The sequence below is a fragment of the Sorex araneus genome, chromosome 2 (assembly GCF_027595985.1).
Source record: "Sorex araneus isolate mSorAra2 chromosome 2, mSorAra2.pri, whole genome shotgun sequence".
Lineage (NCBI taxonomy): Eukaryota > Metazoa > Chordata > Mammalia > Eulipotyphla > Soricidae > Sorex > Sorex araneus.
Window position 1 is genome coordinate 315707840 of NC_073303.1, and position 20599 is coordinate 315728438.

At 34.0% G+C, this 20599-nt stretch overlaps 1 long non-coding RNA gene across 3 annotated transcripts in view; it reads right to left on the reverse strand.

The window, feature by feature from the left end:
- Window positions 1–16489, reverse strand: part of LOC129402482 (uncharacterized) — a 176908-nt gene extending 160419 nt beyond the window's left edge. For all 3 annotated transcript variants that reach the window (XR_008628674.1, XR_008628673.1, XR_008628672.1), the window contains exons 1-2: window positions 16294–16489; window positions 13772–13899 (exon numbers count right to left, since the gene is read on the reverse strand). This is a non-coding gene — a long non-coding RNA (uncharacterized LOC129402482). The remainder of the gene's footprint in view (window positions 1–13771; window positions 13900–16293) is intronic.
- Between the last annotated feature and the right edge of the window lie 4110 nt (window positions 16490–20599).

Here is a 20599-nt window from a genome sequence, read left to right on the forward strand (position 1 = left end):
ACAGTATCTTGAAGACTTGTTATTATTTTGTAATATCTGTTACTTTCAAAATGTATTTATTGGGCTTTAGTAACAAAAATAAATAGGTAAATGTATATAGTTGGTTTTTATTTATTTTTTATTATTTATTTATTTTGGGGGGTCACACCTGGTGATGCACAGGGGTTACTCCTGGCTTTGCACTCAGGAATTACTCCTGGCAGTGCTCAGGGGACCATATGGGATGCTAGGAACTGAACCCGGGTCGGCTGCGTGCAAGGCAAGCGTCCTACCTGCTGTGCTATCACTCCAGCCCCTATAGTTGGTTTTTTACTTGGAGCCACATCTAGTAGTACTCGTAGACTACTTATGCCTCTGTATTCAGATGAGCTTTGGAGACCACATATGGTGCCAGGGATTAGAATAGGCTGAGCAAGATGCAGGGTGAATGCTTTACCTCCTGTACTATCACTCTAGTGCCAAGATCTTGAACTAAAATAGCATAAATAAGAAGTACTATAATTTGAAAGCAAGAAGAGATTATTCCAACAGGAAAATGAGTGATAATAAAGTCTTAACACTGAACCTAGAATTAAATAAGAAAGGAAATTACTAGAGATATGTCATTAGAAATGATAATGAGGGACCCTCTGCGCCTAAAGACTTTGATTCCAGAGACCTAACACATTCGGGCATCCAGTGCAGCATCTAATAGCAATGCACTGGGACTGCGAACTGGGCCACAACTCTGTGCTGCCCGGGGGTGGATTTTTTCCTCCCCACCCTGTCTTCCAGCACGGAAAATGGCGGGTTGGCGGCACCCACGTGGCAGGCGCCATCTTCTAAGACTCCAAACCCAGAGGTATTCGGTTTTTACTCTTGGGGCTCCCAGGAACTCATGGGAAGGGGGTGTAACCAGCACGCCCTCGTCCCAGATAAATCCGGAGCTGCTGAGCGTGAAGCGGACCCTCTGCGCCTAAAGATTTTGATTCCAGAGACTTCTTACAGCAATGCACTGGGACTGTGAGCTGGGCTATGCAATATTATACAGAAATCCAAAACCGTGCGGATGCGTCCGCACGACTTAACATTTATAATTGTCAGCAATGTGAAACGGTTCCTTTTGAACAGGTCTGACTTGGGGGGGAAACTCCAAATAATAACAGTAAGTTTTTGTTGAAATATTGAAGGTTATTAATGTAGCAGCCACCTCTCTGGACTGTGAACTAAGCAAAAGCCCCACGCTGGCCGACGCGGCGTGGCGTACACCATACTATGAGGTGCGGGAAGGGGGTTGAGGAAGGGAAAAAAAAAAGAGTTGTAGCAGTGGGGCTTCATATCTCTTCATTCCCAGCAATGGAAAACTAATTATCAAATGCTTCCTTGGTAGTAGGTCTGTCTCTCTTGGGTGGAAACTCCAACAACTATAGTGAGTTTTGTGTTGAAATATGGAATGTAATCAAGGTAAAGAGAAAATGAAGTGAAATTCATTAGTTATACAGTATGGGGTGGGGGTGGGGGCGGGGGGTATACTGGGGTTTTTGGTGGTGGAATGTGGGCACTGGTGAAGGGATGGGTGTTTGAATATTGTATAACTGACACATAAACCTGAGAACTTTGTGACTTACCACATGGTGATTTAATAAAAAGTTTAAAAAAAAGAAATGATAATGAAAAATTGAAAACTGTTTTCAATGCTGTATGTAAAGGATAAGGAAATAATGACAAGTGTTCTAGCATAAGTGACTAGGACACATTTTTATTCATTACAGAAGTAGTTCCTAAAACAGTAGAGTGAGTTGCATGTGTATTTGGGAAAGTACATTTTTAATGCTGAGCTATGGATCTGGTGAGGTTTTAAGAGTGTTGGAAAATAATAGAAAAGATGATTAGCAAAGAGTTGTAAATACAGGATTAGAAAAAAATCAAACAACTGACTTTTAAAGTCATCAGAACAGAGAAGTTTTTAATTATACAAATAGACCACAGTTCAATGAAAATTATAAATATACAAGAAAAAAATGAGACTGAATGCATTTCATAAATCTTTAAAATTTAAAAGCATATAGAAGAAAATTCAAATGATGCTAATTACTCATAAATAATGTGAATAAGTAATTTGTTTCACTAATATGAAATAATTACAATATTAATATTATAATAAAAATTAATCTACAATCTACTAATCTATAATAATAATTCTATATTATTTTTATTTCTATAAGTTGATAAAAATATTTTCAAATGTTGACAATTTGATTCATCCTCTCATACACACACATATATATTCATAGGCATAAAAGAATCTATTAGACTTTAGACATAAAAAGATCAATTGTATATGTTCACTATCTTCAAGGAACTTTTGCTGAAGATAGGTTAATAACACAACTATATATTTTAAGAGGGTTACCCGTTTATTTATTAATTTATTTTTTGTTTCTCTGTTTTTCTGCCACACTGGGTATGCTCAGGGCTTACTCCTGATTCTGTGCTCAAGGACAATACCTGGAGTACTCACAGGACCATGTGTGGTGTCTGGGATCCAACATAGGTTGGCAGTTTGCAAGGAAAGCAACTTATCTACTTATCTACTGCACTCTCTCACTAGCTCTACTAACACTCATTTAAAGTAAATATAACAGTTACTTTTCAACAAGAACTTACCTTTTTTTGCACTTGTCATCTCATTTTATCATTATAACAGTCATGTTAAAAGAGACAGCAGGTGTTTCTCCATCTGACAGATTGTTCTGGCCTATTCAGCCTCAAGCTGTCATTTCTTAAGAGATCTGTCAGTAGGCACAAGTGTTAGCAATGGGAAATCTGATGTAAGTCTAGCTTCACTTCTTTTTTTATTTAACACAAAAATCCTGCAGTATCCTCAGAAAGTTTTGCTCACCATGATATAGTGACATGGGTTGTGGGGCATGGGAAATCTGATGGTGGTGAGGTGAAGTATATGTGTACAAGATCATAAATGTCAATACCAATGTAAATGTATTAACTATAATAAACTTTAGGAAACTAACAAAATTTAAACATTAGGCATTTCCTAAAAGATGCATACATGAGAGATGCGTACATCAATCTCAAGAATTTTTTAAATTCAGCTCACTCAAAAATATAGAAACATATTAATTTTCTACATATGAACATGGAAATTTTATTATATGTGGGAAATATGGCTGCAAATGTAGACCCAAAGTTCTGGGTAAAGGAAGATTAGGACAAGGTCATGAGAGTTGCAAATATGTAGCTAAGCAGGAAATTTTCTCTAAGGAGAGTTTTCATCTGGCAAAAAACTCTAAAAATACACATATTATAACATAAAGGAAATCTGTCCAGCACAAAGCATCAACTTTGATTGCCAGAACCACATGCACCACTGTGATCCTCGACACCACTCTCAATAAGCACCTTGGGCATGGTCCTGTTGGCCACAGCGCATAGTCAGAGTAACCTTAGCCACCACTCCCACCCTGCACCATTGAACCTAAGCACTGCTTCATTATTGGACAAAATATTGAAAAATTGACCTAAGTATAGATATGAGAGGCCCTAGGCCCTTTCAGTATTGATTAGGAGGCACAACTAAAAAATTAAAATAAGCAAGTAATGCCTTTATTTATCTCATTAATTTGGATATTGTTAGTCTTTGAGGTTGTTCAAGTGATAATTAGACACCTACAGGGCTGGAGAGTTAGTACTACTGGTAAGACATGGCACAAGGCCATCTCAGGTTTGATCCATGGCACTCCATAAGGTCTCTTGAGCCCGTAGGGAGTCATCCCCAAGTGCAGAGGCAGGAGCAAACCCTGAGCTTATCAGGGTGTATCCCAAGAAACAAAAATATAGAATATAAAATAACTAGTCATCTATATTCTTCTTGGGCACAAGCTTAGCTATCCACATTGCCCAAATAGGCACCACTTGGTTTGAAATATGTATTTCAAGTTTACCAGTATACTAAATTCTAGACTCTCAATTGCAATAGTCACTTTATTGTCACAGTATTTTTTTTAATTTTTATTTTTTGAATCACCATGTGAACAGTTACAAAGCTTTGAAGTTTAAATCTCGGTCAAACACCCATCCCTTCACCTGTGCACAATTGCCACCACCAAGAACCCCAGTATACCTCCCATCTTACCCCTCCCCCTGGCTATATGGCAGATGATTTCCACTTTACTCTCTCTCCATTTTGATCACATTCAATATTCTGACAAAAGACCCACCTGGAATTTCCCCCAACAATCAGACCTGCTGAAAGGCATCATTAGATAATTTATTTTCTATTGCTGATTCTGAAGAGCATATGATGATTTAGGATTTCTGATATTTTAGTAATAAGTTTGGAGGGATTTCTGTCAAAGGCCTCTGGGTTCTGAGATTGGTTTGTGTACCTCTGGGATCATGGCCATTCAGGAGCCAGGAGCCGTTGGTGGGTGGCAACTTGGGGCCTTTTCGGGATGGGGAGAGGGGCTGCTTCCACCCCCATCCCATGACGCCCCCCACATGGTGTTTTTTTAAATCTGGATTAATTATGTCTGCCTCAAATATCACTTACAAATGTCTGAATATATTTTTGGTTGATACAACTGAAGAAATGCAATTTACACATAGTGGGTAAAGATCAGATATATCATTAAACATCCTAGTGTCAACTGGAAACAACAACAACAACAACAACAACAAATATATATATATATATACATATACAATTGAAAACATATATAACACCGAAGCCAAGAAATTCTCCATATATGTACAACAGTTAACTAATTTAACATGACAATATCCAAATTAATCAACTATAATTTGCTCAATTTCTCCTTAAAATTTAAAACCTTCTCTTGATAAAATTAGTTGCTCATCCATATCATGATTAATGACATCTTTAGTTATCTAACACATGAGCTTGAAATCGAAATCGTCCTTAACTTTTAAATTTTTCTTTATCTACCAAACCAGTTCAAAAATCCCTTTCTAAATCACTCCCCTTTTCTGTTACTTTTGCCAATGAGTCTCACATTTTCTATTCAACATGTTTTTCTTTAAATAAACTTTCATATAGTTGCCAAATTAATCTTTCTAAATCACAAAGCATTTCTCCTATTATTTAATACAAAAATGATAAATTTCCATTTGCTCAATGAATCAAATTTCAAACATTGAACTTACATTGAAGGTGCTGCAATTTTGACCCCAATTTCTCTTTAAAGGTTCAAATTATACCAATGTGTGCTCACTATGAATGCTAAGAATTATAATACTTTGAATAGCCCTTTTAAATACTGAAATTCTATGATATTAATATTTTCACTTCTCAGTGAGATAGCTCTATTTTCTTAAATATATTCCATTATATTATTACCTTCCTGTGGACATCTATTATCTTGATTCTGATGAGCCTTTAACTTTAAATAGACATTATCCAATTAACATATTAAAAAGAAGAAATGTAAAGAAGTCCACTTCTCTACCGTTGTTGCCACAGAGGTTTTATGTTTGGTAGCCTAAGAAAGAAACTAACTGTTAAATAAGTGTTTTTCTATATAGTACTTTGAAATATGTATATTTTGTAAAAAATATTTCAAAACCTTTGAATTTTGCCTATTTTGGTGGTATGGTGGTAAGAATAACTGTTTTCCAAAGTTTTTGAAATTAGATTCCCATACATGCTAAATTTTCCCAATGGAGAAATGAGAGAAGTATTCTACATATTACATTTTGTTCTTAAGTCATGATAAAATTTCTTCAGGGGAGATTAAAATCTTAATCTTTGAGCTTTAAGTTCTTTGAGCATAGAATTGAAAGGAAACAAAATATTTGCATAGTCATTGTATGTAGCCAGGGCTTAATGATTTAACACATGACGATTTAGTTGTTAAGTGTGATGGTAAGGGGGCCTCATGTAATAATTCTAGAAAATGCACTGCATTGAAATATATTGAATGTGCAGAAATATCAAAATAATTTTAATAATGTAGCAAAAGCAAGCATGTTTGAAGATACACAAAACATTATATCCAAACTCATAAATTAGGGTATAATGAGCAATATTGCAGAGGATAGGGTTGTTGCCTTACACGCAGCTGACCCAGGTTCAATACCCAGCATCCCTCATATATCCCTAAGCACTTCCAGGAGTAAACCCTCAGTGCAGAACCAGGAGTAACCCCTGGGAATCACTGGGTTACTCCTAAATTACTCGTAGGTTACTCCTAAATGTGGGGTAAAATTCCTAAATTTGTCTTAGAATATGAACTGTGAATTTATATTTTAGTGGTAGAAATTATAAAAGAATATCTCCTCTCCCATGTCAAACCTGAACTTTCTTATGGTTCTTGGTAGACAAGACTAAGGTTCCAGGAAAGTAAGTCTGGGATTATGGCCAAAACTCTGTGAAACAGACAGTTCTCTAGGCAGGAGTTGCCTGTGATAGTGAAAATCTTACAAGTGCAGAAGCATGTATTTTGAAATGTTGGTAAACACTCCGATGCCGTTTGACCATTGCCATTGTATTTCAGCATTCTAATATTGTTGGAGCCTTTACTCAGGTATCTAGTTACTCCAGACTAGTTGAGCGTTGGCTGGAAAATGAAGTCAGTAAAAATTATTACATAGAAATAAAAAGACGCAGAGTTTAAAGGTTATTCTGCTATTTTTCTGGCCTTATTTGTGCAGAGAAATTTGATTTATTGTGATAGTTTTTAATTTTACAGCTTAAAATCAGCCTTCATGCATACATAGCTGACATTTGGGGGGGATTAAATAACTGCACTATCAAAATGAAACCTCAAACATCAATTAAGATATCATTAAAATGATTAAAATTTTTTGAACTTTCTAGCTAAAATCATTTCCATAATTTTCTGCATTTCACATCTATTTTGCAATGAATTAGTTTTATGTGATGTACTGTATAATCAGAGCCTAAGAAACCTCAGTACATTGACAGTTTAGAACACTTTCTCCCTATTTACCATACTGTAAATTTCCTCCTCAACAATCTTTCCTACAATAAAACTCAGCTCAGAAATTGATTTGCATAAATAAATGATTATGCAAAATTAACAAATTTTAAGGGCAGTTTTTTGAGTTCTGCAATATGCTTATCAGCATTAAATAAAAGTTTAAAATGCACTAATTTTAAAGCCAAATTTTCTGATGTATAACTTAATAATTATTAAATCTGATTTTTCTACTCTCCCTAATGGTATGTGGGTAATAAAACATACAAATTGAATAATTATCTTACTGGTGGCATTTTCATATCTCATAATATCAGTCTAATATCTCTTTGGTCATTTGTAACAAGCTCAATCTTATCTTATAAACAAAGAGGTTAAGGGTTCTTTTCACTCATATTCATCAGAAACATATCAGATGGAATAGCTTAGCAACTTCTAAAATATATCTGAAGAGCTAAAAGTAATGCATTTTAAAATTTTAATAGAAGATATAAAAAGCATGAAATTATAAGAATTAAAGATTATAAGAAATTATTAGAATTTATACCAGTGAATTACCCAAATGCAATTAATGGGTACAAGTTTAACAAACTCCATAGTGAATCTAAGTTCCCTTATATATTTGTACAATAAGTAACCTTCGACATTCACTAGAGAGTTTATGTAGAAAGTGACAATCAACAAGGCCCTAGTAACTTTACAAAACAGAAAATCCTATATGCCAGAACTGAAGCTATCTTATAAAGTGAAAACAATGTGGGGAGAACATGAAAGTCATTATATATAGAACTCAACATGGTAAACAATGGTGAAATAATTTAAATTACAGATTAAAGAAAAATAGCAGGTATTAAATACAAAAAATAATTGAAGTGACATTTTCTTTCACACAAATATAATTGCCCAAAACAACTGCATGATTAGCATGATCATATAGTCAGAGAAGTCTGTTTTAAAAATATTGGAACATTTAAAATATTACATACCATTAGGATTGTTATCTTGATTCAGTACACAGCAAGAGGGTAGTAACGGCATTGTTATTGCTTTGTAGAGTCTGTCACTGTCACTGTCACTGTCATCCCATTGCTCATCGATTTGCTCGAGTGGGAACTAGTAACGTCTCCATTGTGAGACTTCTTGTTACTGTGTTTGGCATACCAAGTAAGCCACCGGTAGCTTGCCAGGCTCTGCCATGCAGGCAAGACACTCTCAGTAGCTTGCCGGGCTGAGCATGCGTATTTAATTTTTTACATAATAATGAAATGCTTGGCATTTAATGCTTTGCACAGAGCTATACAATGCTCAGAAAATAATTATGACATGCCCAGAAGACAATTATGATAGCTATCTCTGAAATCCCCTTACCCAACTCATGTATATATGATAATATATTTTAACTTGCTTTCTTAACTTTTAACCAATACTTTGCTTGTTTCTCAGTATGACTGAGTAAGAGTGGGAGGTGAGAAGGCAAATGGGTTAAGGATAACAGCTGGAAAAGAATGTAGATGAAACCAAGCAATAAAAGTGATTGAAAATTAAAAACAAAAACACCTGGTCTGGAAAATTTCTTCTTAAACTCTATCTTATGTGATGCAAGGATAATCTTAATCCAAACCATACACAAAACAAAATATCATAAGAATATAGGCTACAAATGTTTGCAATATTTGCTGAGGAAGATTTTGATAAATATCTCCTATTATATTAATGATTTGGATTAAAAGAATCTTGACTAGAATTTCTTAGTCTTCATTATGTTCAAGCAAGATCCATATTTACATAGCTGGAGGAGTTAGAAAAGGTTGTTTTAGTAAAAAATTCTAAATATTTACTAAAATGTAAATAAATTGCACATGCATGAAGACGAATTATCAATAGAAGTGTGATATAGCTGAAGGAGCTATTTAGGACAGTTTTTTCATAAATATTTCACAAAAAGGGCTGGAATGATAGTACAGCAGGTAGGGCATTTGCTTTGCACATGGCCAATCCTGGTTGTATCCCCAGCATCCCATATGGTTCCCCAGGCACCGCTAGGAGAGATTCTTGAGTGCAAGCCTGGAGTAATCCCTGAGCATCACTGGACGTGACCCAAAAAGCAAAAAAATATCACAAAAATACAAGTAAATTGCACATATACTATTCATTAGAAATCTATTTCTTCAGAGCCCTCTTTGAGTGAAGCAAAGAGGTGTCATCCAGGAGTTTCTTATGTAATAGACCAAATCAACTTCACCAACTGATATTCAATATGAATATCTACAAGAAATATTGTGGAGGGGACATAGATAATTTAGGGCTTAAGGAACCTACCCTGTAAGAGGCTGACTCCAGCACAGTCCTGCCAGCATTGGAATACTGTTGACTGTGGTCCTGAAGATGCCAGAACTGACTTCCAGTTCTACCAACTGAGGACAGTACTTGATTATGTGTTTATCAATCCTAAGCCTAACATCGGACCTAGGATATATTCCTTAGACTTAACTATATAACATTAAAATTTACCACAAAACCCTAAATAGTAAAATTTAGAAATAAAGAAACTCAGGCCATAAGAAATTTAGTATTATGTGAGCTACGAGTAATACCAGAGACTGTATAGACTATGTTGTATGGTGAAATAAAGTAGATAAAGATATATTTAAATATGATACTGCTACTGAAGCAGCTTAACCTTGTCGTTCACCCTCTTAAAGTCTCAAATAACCACAGATAAAGAGTGATTAATAATTCTGATCAATGTGGGTCATAGAATATCATGAGATCTCAAATATTGATTCCTTTTCACCTGTGATTCTATTAATTTTTATTTCCATAGGCTTGAAACACAATTTTTGAAATGCTTATTTGGGCACATTTACCTCTGAGTAGATGTTATTTTTATTGGAATAAATAAATAATAATTATATTTTATTTTATTGAAATTATAAATAAAATTTATTAAATTTAATAAATTCATAATTTTTTCTGGAATCTTATTGTACTGTGTGATAATCATCTAAATGTGATTACCTAGGAAATATATGCTACGCAAAACAGTATTCAGAAGGTTAAAGTCTATTTTAGTGAACAAAAATTAGAAAACTTTAAAGAAAATCAACATTACTAGTAAAAATATGAGATATTCACATAGTATAATAATGTGTAGGCATTAAACACATAGTTGAAACTCTCTTATGATAAAAAGTATATAAGTTATATTTATTATACGATTCTATGTTAAGATATGGGAGTAAATGCATTGTACATTAATATCTGTTGTTGACAACTGTGTCAAAGTGTACACATAGTAAGACACCCGTTATCACCAAAAAAAGAAAAATATGCTGAAGTATTGATAGTAGTTATTTTTGAATTGAAAAATTATAAATTACTTTCATTTGATTGTTGTAATCTAAGTATATTTTACAACTACCTATTTCCTTCCTTGGTTGTAATCTGCCTATATTTATATTTTCTACAAAATCACAGTTTAAAAAATATTAGTAATTAAAATTAAATTTTAAATGAATGTTTATAATGAAGTGATAACAAAGAATGCTGCAATGTATTAAAAATGGGTTATTCAATCATATGCTTCTTTTTATCCTGAGATACAAACCAATGACACACTTCTTAATCAGGTGATTTTGTCATTATTGTTTAGTTTCTATTACATACAGCACAGTGAAATGTTCAATGAAAGATAAAATTCAATCAGATTATTCATTAGAATTGTTTTTTCTGACCATATTTGGATTCCATGGTAATTCTACAAATAAAATATCTGCAACAGAAGGCTCTGAAATCAGGGAACAAACTGTTCTTAACTGTGTGGGGTAATTTTTCATTTACATGGGAATCAACCTTCCCCAAATAAAATTTCAAAAGCCCATCCCAGCTGTTACACAAATGAATTCTTTCCTGGGCACTGTGCTGCATCTTTTACTCATTAAAAAGGTAATATTTTTCCTGTGACCTTGAGCAATAAATAAAAATTTATGTACCTCTATTTTTATCTAAAACAGAAAAATAATAAGAATTCCCACTTGATAAGATTTCTTGTTTGTTTTAAGTTTAACTCAGCTAATATTTAGAACAACCATGAGAAAATAATGTCACAGTAATGATACTTTTATAATCTTATAATATTATGAACAATCTTTTAGAAGTATGTATTCAGATAAAAGAAGCCTAAGACTAAAAATTTAGTAAGCTCTCACATTCTATGTGGCACTAGAATCAAATGCAATTTTTAATGCCATTAAAGGTCATATATTAAACTGTTATAAAATACAGTAGTCATAAATATTCACAAACCTATTGTAACCCCAACCCAGACACTGAGTAATATCGAACAGGACTCAGCTCATTCCTTTAAATAAGAGAGGAAATAAGCCCTCAAGTGGCAAGAGTAATGGTGAGGATGAGATTATGAGACCATAACAGAGAGAATGATGCTAAGTGTGTGCTAGAGAGGTTGGTAAAGCTCCCTGAAAAAAGCAACACTTCAGCAGAGATCTGAAGGGTTGATCTGAGTTAGACAGCAAGCTGGTGAGAACAACAATCAGTTGGCATTTGCTCGCTGGTATTCTTTGCTGGAACTTTAGATCTGCTAACATGGACTTCACGCCAGGAGACAAACGACCTGAACATCCACAACTGCAGTTGATGCTTTATACTTTCTCCCTCCTATTCTCATCATTAATGAGCCTGAGACCAAAACAGAAAACATTTTAATAACCAAGAGTTTTTCTGTTAGCCTTTGCTCCAGGGACACAGAGAACTTCACTCTTGTTGAAAAGGCAGTCATGGATTCTTTATTATTTTCCTCTAGCTTTTATGAAGTTTTCTGCTACTAGCACTTACTCTTATATATCTTTTGGCAAAGGTTTGTAGCCTCATAAATATACTATTAAGATGCATTTATTTTGATCTCTTAGAAATCACTATTATAAAACTACAAGTAATTACTTGAAATTGTGTTAAAAATGAGAATTTAATATTTATTCAATTGTTATGAAATGAAGTTCAGTGCTGTTTGTGGCTGGCAGTATGTTTGATAATGAGGAAATTAAAGGGTGAACAGAACCAGAATTTTCTTTGAGGAGTTTGCAATGTTCTTAGAAAGACTATGACATTATATTTAACTGATTCACTGACATTGACTCTAGAAAACTGTGACATCAGATCACCAGAGAAAGAAGAAAACTTTTCTCAGCATTATGAGAACAGAATTATATACATGCCAGTAGTAAAATTTTGTCACTATTTTCTTTGTATTCTATTTTTGTATTTTTAATGTTAGCTTTCCAAAGAAACTTTGAAAAATTCCCACTGTTCCCAGATTTATAGTATCCTTCAAAATTATAAGTAAAAAATAACATCTTCTCATTAAACAAGTTTATAGAAAGATACATTAGAGAATTTTGACCAAACCCATATATAAAGAATCACTGTCATATCATCCCATTGCTCATAGATTTGCTTGAGCAGACACCAGAAACGTCTCCGTTTTGAGGCTTGTTACTGTTTTTGGCATATCCAACATGCCATGGGTAGCTTGCCAGGATCTGCCATGCGGGCAAGATACTCTCAGTAGCTTCCCAAACTCTCCAAGAGGGGCGGAGGAATCGAACCCAGGTCAGCTGTGTGAAAGGCAAACGCCCTGCCGCTGTGCTATTGCTCCAGCTCCATATAAAGAATATTTTATTCAATTGTTTGAGTAAATATGGGGACTGAAGAGATAGTACACAGGGTAGAATACTTGTCTGGAACCACCGCATCCCCTATGGTGACCTAAGCCTCAGCCAAGGGTGATCACGGAACACAGACAGGAGTAAGCACCAGGAAGGAAGGTAGGGAAGGAAGGAAGGGAGGGAGGAAGGAAGGAAGGAAGGAAGGAAGGAAGGAAGGAAGGAAGGAAGGAAGGAAGGAAGGAAGGAAGGAAGGAAGGAAGGAAGGAAGGAAGGAAGGAAGGAAGGAAGGAAGGAAGGAAGGAAGGAAGGAAGGAAGGAAGGAAGGAAGGAAGGAAGGAAGGACACAGAAGGAAGGACACAGTTTTGGGGTTTTTTGGGGGGGTTGGGTTTTGGGTCACAAGCAGCAGTGCTCTGAATTAACTCCTGGCTCTGAGTTGTGGGATCACTCCATTTGTGCTTGGGGAACATTTATGATTCCAGGAACTGAACTAAGGTCAGCGCATACAATGCAAACACCTTATCCATTGTTTTATATCTCTGTACCTAGAACAAACTGTTTTAAGTAATCCACTGGGAGGAAAAGCCTGAACTTCACACTGTAGTGTGCTCTGAAACTAAATATCCTGCTTCATTTAAACAAGATGTACCTTCTCTAATCCAGTAGACTCCAGATCAAACTGGACTCCATGATTTAAAACCAGCAGGAAGTCTAGGATCACCATCTCTTACTACTTCCATGAACACAGGCTAAAAATAAATAGCTAACCACCATTCCAGCATGAAGGAGAACAGGACTGGTATGAAAATTTGCCAGACTGAGATGAAAGAAATGATCTCACTCTGTCCACATTAGCTCAAAGTGAAACAAATCCAGTTTAACTAACACAACTATTAACATACATCTAAGATATGTCACCTGCATCTCTTAGATGAAACGAAATATTTGTATTTATCCTCATCTCAGTAGAGATAACAGTTTCACTAAGCAAAAAGGAAAAATCTGGGGGATTGTTTTCTAGTATTGTTGCTTTGAAAACGCTTGTTTCACTGTTATCTATGTAAGACACATTGTATTTATATAAATTACCTGAATTGTCATTTAGAGTCATGCTTTCAAATATTTCTACTCACTAGTTTCTTCACGTGTGCCTTTTCTTCTCCATTAAAGGTGAAGAATCACGGCACATGGACAAAGGAAAACTCCACCTCTGCACATGTGAAGCTGTGCTGCCATCACACAACCACAGGAGCACCGGAAACTAGGAAAGCAGATAAAGTTTTTCTCAAGTGAGCATTTTATTTCCAGAGAAACAAAAGAGGCTCTACAAAGGTTAACCTAAACTGAAGAATAACAAAATATTTGGATTTTTCATGTAAGAAGTTAGTTATTTATTACAGTACATAGTGACATTCTCAAAGTATTAACCCTTTGTTCTGAATCTGTTTAACATTACATAAACATATATATATATATTCACTATATCTGTACTATAAAAATATAAAGATTTTTTTAGTAACTGGTAAATGTACCAGATTAACTGGTAAATTCTGCATAAATATTCAGTTTAAAATTACCTCAACCCTTTGAAATATGTAAGAGCAAGTTTCTTATAAGTTAAGAAAAAAATAAGATTATAAACATCAATAGTGGTTATTTTAGAAATTTGCACTAACTGAAATGAAAAAAAAATTTAAAAAAGAAAGATAGAAAGGAAAATAAATTACCTAACATACAGTTCCAGCACTTGGAAAATTTGAGGGATTTTAACCACCAATAAGTACTAGAAAATATAAATATATAGGCTCCTTCAATTACCTTAAAATACATAGGCTCCAGACTTTATCCCCTTTTTGTCTTTCATTCATACAACAGGTAAATATTTTCCAATAATTTATAATTTCTGTGGATAAAAATTTAGAAAAGCATAGAGGATCTCAGAACTAATATCAGGTGTCATATAAACACATGATAAATTTATTGTAGTACTTGCTTTTACTATTATGTATAGTACTCAGAATGCCTGTTAGTAACATTGCACTGGGGAAGAAATAATGATGAAATCTAAATTTTATGACTATCTCTAACATTGCCTCATCTGTTTATTATTTGTACTTACTGAAAAGGCATTATCAAATACAAATAATGAGTGTTTTCCTGAACATGATCTTCACCTACCCAAAATAATTTTTCTACCCATATTTAAACAGAATAGCATCCATTGTAAAGTTCCTACCTTACATATGCCACTCTCTAGTAGCATTTATTTGTATTTAATTACTTGTAAGTATAAACATAAATGCACCTGTGTTTATTTTTAGTATTTCTGATGACTGAAAATACATTCATGAATATTCTCAATCTAGTCGTGTAAAGTAGCAACTCTTTGAGGGCAGGGAATTTTTCTAATTTTTCTTTGTACCTAGGATTTATTTAGCACACTACTCTATATAGCATTTTTTTACATTGAATAATTCTTTATTTGTAAGTGTGTAATACCAGAACTTAATAGAGAATCAATTTCACACAGATGTCTGTTACAAAGCACTGCAAACATATTAGTAAACACTTTAACATTAGTTTTAGAGTAATAACATTGAGTAAAACCCAAGCTTTCATTATATCTGATATATTTCTGAACTGAATATTTCAATTTTCTACCAATAAATTCTCAATCATATGTCTCATGCTTTTAAAGACATTGTGGATTCTACTTTCAGTAACTCCATGCCCAGGGAAACTATATTCAAATATAAATGCATCCCATTTATAAACTCAGTATTTTATATGCAAAATATGAAAAACAACCTTTCCTTAGAATTTAAACACACAAAAAATAAATCGCAACCAAATTAAACTTGAAAAATTTAAAACAGTGAAACAAGTACATCCTTCAAATAAATTCACACTTTGTTTTTGGCACTAACATACTAAGTTGCACTAGAAACAATGTATTGAAGGTGGAATTATCCATTCATTCCTAACATATACATATTTAAACTGCACAATAATCTTACATCTGGATCATATATGCATGTTATTGTCTACACATCCACACCACTTATTCATATGGCATATTATACCATACAAATATATCCTATGAGTATTGTGTATACATAGGTATTGTTATAACTACACAATATTCTTTATGGAACAAAGATGCAAAATTATTAATTTTTTGCCAGAAGATCTTATGCTGATACCTACAGGAAAGAGTGATTTAATATTTAGAACATAGTAGTTAAACATGGTTGGATTATTTTATTAGTTTTTTCTTTTGCTGTTTTATTTATTCTTGGCTATTGTCTTTTAAGTCATAGCTGATTTTTAAAAATATATAAAAAGATGGTTAGATTAACTTTCTTTTTTCTACTCTAACAAAGAGATATATAAGTATTTTAGTGCCATTATGTGCTTCCTTTATAACACTACTAGTGTCATATTTCTCACAAGAATAAGCAATGTCTATAAAGCTTTATCAAATCAGGTCAGGGAAATGTAAGATTGTGACCCCCAAAGTCCACATGATCCCGGCGAGAATGAAATGAGTGTACATACATGAGCACAGTTCAGGACATAGAACGTTTGGTACACAAAGAACGGCCAGACACTCCTACCCAGCCCAATTCCTCTCTGGAGTTTCTCCTGCACGTACCAGCTCGGCTGTCCAGGATCCACACTGCTTTGAAACGCGGCAAAGCAATTTGCACTCCAGTGCCGCCGGCTTAAGTCCCTCGTTCTGCGCGCAAAGATGTAAATACTTGAACAGTGAGTGATGCTGTGTTGCAGGTGCCTCTCCTGGTCCTCGGCCACCCACCTCTGCACGTCGTGAAGGTTAAGCCCGGCGGCTTCAAGCGCTTCCTCCCTGGCATCTGGCGGCTACTTGAAGGGATGCTGAGCAAATGGGTACCAGTGCGCCATCTGGAGGTGCCTAGAGGTAACTACAGCAGACGTAAAACAAGTAAATGGACCAAGATGTCAGCAAATTCTTTGTCAAGTAAGCATACCGGTTTTCAATTATATTTGCTGCACACGTAGGGGAAAAATAAAAATAAAAGTAAGAAAATACCTCATCGTCTCGTATTTGGGTGTTCTATTTATTTCATATTTCACAATACAAATTATGTGATTTCATATATGTACACATTACAAAACATGGTTTCTTCACTTAAAGGAAAAATTTATTTTGCGGGGGGAGGCACTCCGGCAAGATAAAAAATATTTGGAAATTATGTATCTCTAAAGAGGAGTATACTAAAGAAGTAGAGTAGATAAACATGTGAGTTCAAAGAGTCAAACATTTTTAAAGACATATTTATAATCACACATATCTAAATACGTCTTTTAAGTTAATTAGATTGAAGAATCTTTAATTTATATCTATGTCTATATAACAAATAATCACACCTTATGTGGGCCAAAGTTAATCATGCTTATTACAGCAGTGTTAGCAGTCAATGTTTGGCTCATATATGTCTTCTTTACATAGAGTCTGTTCACAAAGTTGCAATTTAGGTATTAATTGAACTATATTCCTATAAACATAGTTATAAAATATCTTACAAAAAACCTCATAAATGAAGAATTTATTTCTAAATTCAATCTGGATGTTAGCAGAACTGGTTTCTCCCGTTGCTCTATGTCCCTTCACTCTAGGGCACTCACTGGCATCTCGGTTAAGCACTTGGCTCTGATTAAAATAGGCTATCCCAAATTTATTTTTCATTTTAATTAATAAGAAACTAACTTTGAACATTTAATTTTTGCCTTTTCTACAAGGTAAAAGCAAATTCATAGGTTATGCTCTGCTAAATTAAAGAAGGAGTGAATGTGCATGGTTTAAGACATCTGGGATAACCTAAAACTGTATCCACAGCAGCACTTATGGAAAATCTTATGGGCTTTATTTGCTTACCATTCAAAAGTCTGGGAGTATGGAATTAGGATATTAGGATATTCTTGGGGTTAGAAACAAAGGTGCATTTTGTTGCCTTTAGAGTTAAAGCAAATGCACATATTTATCCTGTAGCACTGTCGTAGCACTGTCGTCACCATTGTTCATCGATTTGCTCGAGTGGGCACCAGTAACGTCTCCATTGTGAGATTTGTTTTTAGTGTTTTGGGCATATCGAATATGCCATGGTAGCTTGCCAGGCTCTGCTGTGCGGACAGGATACACTCAGTAGCTTGCTGGGCTCTCTGAGAGGGACGGAGGAATCAAACCTGCGTCTGCTGCATGCAAGGCAAGGGCCCTATCTGCTGTGCTATCTCACTCCAGTCCACATTCAGGTTTATATATATACATATACATATGTAAATATATAAAATTTTGTTGATGAATAGTTATATATGTGGTAAAAATAGTATAAACAAAAGAGAAAGGTAATTTGATCAGGAAGGGACATAGAGACAGAAGGTAAAAATATTAAATTGAATAGTGGTGTCAGATTTATGGCAATGAAAATCACTTGGGTCAGTGGGCTGCAAAGACTTTATGTATTAGTCATACTTGTTTTACCTGACTATACACTGTTTCTCTCATGCTTTGCAGTGGTTCAGCTATATTAGATCAGAATCATATAGCTGACCAAAAAATATATCCATAAATGTATGGTGTGTGGCATAAATATTTTAAAGCCCGTCAAATTAGATTTTCTGAAATTTGAACTAAAGTACAAGAGAGAGTTGCCAGTTAGTACAGAGTACTGCTGCTGAATTGCTATGTAGCAATTAGGAATTGCCTGCTATCTGATGCAGAGAAAGCAGCTTAGCAGAAATATTAGAAGTTGCAGACTCAAAAACAAGTAGAGATCAGAGAGAACATTTAGTCACTTAATTCTTCCAATAAATCATTGTGAAGTTCCTTCGACACACTGGACACTGTACTAGGTGCTAAGGCTTCGCAATAAGTCAAACAATATCTCAAAAGCTTTTTTCTGATAGTTGTAGATATACATAGGGTAAGCACAAGTAAGCAAGTTATGTTTCATTATTTAAGCAAGCTATAGGAAATAAAATTAGGTAGCTAGTGAAGTTTGAAATTGCTCAGTGGCATAGCATGATCAGTTAGGTCTATATGATAACATGTCCTATGAACAAAAACCTGAATGCAGAGGTAAAGGTGCCAGAGCTATGATGTTATAGAGGAGTTCTCTTGTCTGAGTGTAAGCAGGTCTAAAAGTTCGAAAGTTATTGTCTGCTTGGTTATCTGAACTTGAGTTGGTGAATGAGTTGAATAACATGTTGGGAAATAATTTCTGGAAAGTAGTAATGAAAAGTAACAGAGCATGAAGTCACAAGCAGAGTGTGAACAGACATTTGAGTCTTGTGAATCTGTGTTCCCTAGAGCAGTAACCTAAAGGGACGGGAAGCCTATGGATGATTACTAGAAGATAATATCTGACTGACATTTTAAAGAATAGTTTTTGAGAACAGATGTAAATTAAGAATAATAACAGAAATATGTGGATACTGAGAGGGACAAAGTGTGGCCGGGTACCCTATTACTTTTCCCTTGAGGTATGGTTGTACTTTAGTCCTTGATTTTCTGTGAAATAACATTGTAAATCCCTTTGAACATTCCCCACCCCACCCCCAGACCTTTTCTTAAATTATATCTGCATGGATTCTAAGGAATTTTTATATTTTAAGGATTGTAAACATTATTCAAAATGCATATATTTTATTCTAAAATAGTTTGACATGAGAGCTAACATATTAAATATTAAGAAACACGTTATCTTTCAAAATGTGTTTTGAAGTGTTCACATAATCGCACTTGCTGCTGGCCTATCCTACTTTTAGAACTATTTGCCTGGGGTATTAGTATAAGTTCATAGAAAAATGCCAGCACCTAAAGAATATTTATCCAATCTTTTCATGGCATGAGTGTTCTAAAATTTTTAAATGTATATTATCATACAAAATAATAAAATGGTATTCAGGTTAACAGTTCAAAATTACAATCTTATGAATAGGTATGTTCTTTGTTATATAATCAATGAAAATGGCTCTGCCTATTCTTTTAGAAGTAATGGTTTTAAAGAAAAAACAATATATTTTATAAGAATTTATTAATTTATTTCTGTGAATTTATAAGAATTCATTAATTCTTCTGTTCATTATATAACACATACAGAGATACATCTATCTAACGTATACTATCAATTATGAATATATATGTATTTCAGTTAATTTCCATGGTTTTTCTAAAAAATATTAGGAATAAGCAATAAAGAATTTAAAAATAATGTGGATTACCAAAAAGTTACTACCTTAGTTACAGAAGGATTTAACTGGTACAATTTTAATAAAATTATGCAAAAAAGAAGCATTTATTTTGGATCAAATTACGCTTTAAAAAATATTAAGGGTCCAATTTTTAAAAGTATGTTTAAACATGATTTATTTCTTATATTTTATTATAGTATTGGTGAATTTTTTTTGGATGTTATTTTGTGGTATTTGGAGGCAGCAAATTTATAACAATGGATTCTATATTATTTGAAAGTGTTACTATCATTTTGATATTATTATAACTATACAATATTCTTTATGGAACAAAGATGTAAATTTATTCATTTTTCCAGAATATTTATGCTGATACCTACAGAGTGATTTAATATTTAGAACATCTTTTAACATGTTTGGATTTTTTTTATTAGGGTTTTTTTTCTGTTTTATTTATTTTTGGCTGTTGTCTCTTAAAAGTCACAGCTGATTTTTAAAAATACATGAAAAGATATGGTTAAGGTTAACTTTTCATTTTCTACTCTAACAAAGAGATATATAAGTATTTTGGTGCCATTGTGTGCTTCCCTTGTAACACTACTATTGTCATTTCTCACAAGAATAAGCAATGTCTATAAAGCTTTACCAAATCAGGTCAGGGAAATGTAAGACTGTGACCCCCAAAGTCCACATGATCCCGGTGAAAATGAAATGAGTGTACATACATGAAC